The following is a 2,800-nucleotide window of genomic DNA, read 5'->3' as shown; positions in this document are numbered from 1 at the left end:
AAAAATATGCTAGAGTCTAACATACAAAATGCACAATAAAAACAGTAAAACATTTCATGAGTAAATAAAAAAAGTAAAAAGTGCAAATATTCAAATATACAGAATAAAGATAAAAACATATGGGGAAATGAGGAAATTAAAATGTCATTTCAACAGTGGTGCAACTTGTGCAAGTAAATGACTTTCACGTTAATTGTCATTAAGATAAACTACTGTTTACTGTATCTTTTGTAACCTGTTGTGTGTCCACTGTTCGCACTGCAACCCAAATGGATAAAAACACATGAAAATATCGAAACTAGTGATACTTGGTCATGTAAAAATGTCTCCAGGGGCTGCCAAAAAAAGGTTTTGGGTTATATTTAAGTAACCATCATTAATTTGCACCGTCCCCGTTAAAAAAGCCCATTTTGATTTGTGGTCCACTCACGCTGCTGCTGTGTGGAAGCTGTGCTTGACTGGCCTCTCTTTACTAATCTGTTGTTATCCAATATGTGTGTTTCAGAAGAATTGATTCTGGAACTAATTAACAAACTGCCAGCGTGTAACAGCACAAAACTCTGAGCGAAACCAGCCGACTGGTTAACGTTTCAAAGGAGTTCTGAACAAGTTCACTGAAACTGCGAGTTAAACACTGTGATCTAACCAGGAAATTAACAAGTGGCTGGATGGTGTCACAGAATGACAGACTGGATGTATTATTTGTGATACTTCCGAGCTTAAAGAATCTACCCTTGTGCTTAAATGTATAAAACAATAAAGAGGAAGTAAATGAGGTGATGTCAATCAAGCGCAGTCTATGGAGAGGAGTAATCAGGCTCCATGAGTGTGGGCGGATCATGGATGTGTCAGGCCTTTAAATTACTTCAAAACACTCGCTGCAAATATTTATTGGGTTGTTTTTAGAAAGTTTAGATGAATAATGTTAATTTTTTTTTGTTAAGCTGGCGGAGCTGGGAGACAGTTAAATGATGCTAAACTTTAATGTCATTGTTTAGCGTTGGAGTAAAAACCTTCATTTGGTAGTTTAAAAAATAACTTTCTTAATGGCAGAACAACTTTTGTGATGCTTCCAAGCCAAAGGAAGTAGGACTGGACTCTAGCAATCTCATTTTTTACTAAATTGCTTGTTTTCTGTTTTATCCTACTACTTATTCTGTTACTGTTTTTTTGCTTTGCTCACAAGGTTAGAAAAAGCATCATATTGCCTCCAGTAAGTTCAACCAGAGCAGATGTGTAATCAGCCAGACAAACTGGAAACGCCTGTGTGATGGTGCAGGGTATTAAAATCACAAAGGTAGATCTCTCTTAGCAGGACAAAAGGCCACATTTTTTTTATTATCTGAGGTCCTAACAATGCAAAAAAATACTCAGTTTTAATTCTACAATTCTACAGTTTCATTTAGCAGACGCTTTTGTCCAAAGCGACGTACATCACAAGCAAGAATTCAGACATAAGGAAAAACCTGTAGTAAGTGCAATTGGTCAAAAAGCCTCCTCCTTCGAGCCGGATTTGAACCAGCGACTTAAGGATATCTACACATTTCACCTACAGTCCTCCGCTCTACCAACTGAGCTATCGAAGGGGTTCACAGAGTTGAGCAGATGATGCCGTCAAAAAGCAACGGACACACAAATCCTGTTGGTTGACCCAGAATCCTTTGCAAAATTTGACATTTTGCATTCTTTGTAGTGATTACAACATGCAAGTTTGACCTCATAAGTCCCTTATATTGATGCATTTGAAGTTTATTAGTTAGACCCTCCAGAAAAACGTGATTATGCGATCGCATGAATTCCCGCATTAATCTCCAAAATGCCGCTGATTATGCGGGGGTCAATTATTTCCCAAAAGGCCGCATAATCCCCGCAAAGCAGCGCATAATTCCTGCAAGAATCTCACATTTCCGCGGAAAAAAAAGAGAGAAATATGCGGGTCCCGCTTGATTTCACAATTTTCGCATAAAATGAGAAAACTATAACCAATATAAATGGAGTTGTGAGTGAGTTTTTATGTGACGTTCAGCGTGACGTCATCAGTTCGCGCATTCACACACACACTAGAAGCACGAGCTGATGCGGAGCGCGGCGCCAGTGTTGCCAACTTAGCGACTTTCTCGCTAAATCTAGCGACTTTCCAAAGCGTCCTAGCGACTTTTTTTGTCAAAAGCGACTAGCCACAAATCTAGCGACTTTTTCTGCCGTTTTGGAGACTGACAGGAAAACTCGGATCATTCTGCAGTTACTGTCCTCAACTATTCGCATACTTTGCAACTTTCTGCAATTTCCCCGCATAAAATGGCATAAAAACATATTTATTCGCATAATCAAGGATTTTAGCCCGCATAATCAAGGACTGTAGCCCACTTTTTTCTGGAGGGTCTAATTAATTGCCAGAGTGTTTGCATTATGGAAAGATTTCAGAATAAAAGTCTGAACTAAATGGAAGCTTCATCAACGATCAATATTTTCCCCTTTTGTTTTCACCTAATGTGCAGTTTACTGATTGCATTACTCTTAGATACAGTTTCTTTACCTAAATCTGGGTCATTTTTTTGCACAGCTGAATCCTATTTGTGCACAAAACAGAACTTTAAAAAAAGCATCATCAGCCCTTAAAGCTCTTCTAAAAACAAGAGAACAGAGAAAGAGGGGGAAAAAGGTTACAGTGCTTCTTTATGGTGCAGGAAGGAAAAGTGCAGCATTAGCACAGTAGGAGGCATGAAATATGAAGTAAGACCTCAGTGTTGGCTACAGTATTCTCACCTCCTGTTTCGGAGTTTTGACGGATTATTATATG

General features: G+C 38.6%; 1 non-coding gene across 1 annotated transcript; it reads right to left on the bottom strand.

Annotated features, from left to right (window-relative positions):
* Positions 1-1,498: 1,498 nt before the first annotated feature.
* On the bottom strand, positions 1,499-1,586 carry trnay-gua (transfer RNA tyrosine (anticodon GUA)). Its single transcript is given in 2 exon segments — positions 1,499-1,534; positions 1,550-1,586. It is a non-coding gene; the product is annotated as a tRNA-Tyr (tRNA).
* Between the last annotated feature and the right edge of the window lie 1,214 nt (positions 1,587-2,800).

This window comes from Acanthochromis polyacanthus, chromosome 9 (assembly GCF_021347895.1).
Source record: "Acanthochromis polyacanthus isolate Apoly-LR-REF ecotype Palm Island chromosome 9, KAUST_Apoly_ChrSc, whole genome shotgun sequence".
Taxonomy (NCBI): domain Eukaryota; kingdom Metazoa; phylum Chordata; class Actinopteri; family Pomacentridae; genus Acanthochromis; species Acanthochromis polyacanthus.
Note: the sequence above shows the minus strand (reverse complement) of the source record. Positions and strands in the feature narration are given on the sequence as shown.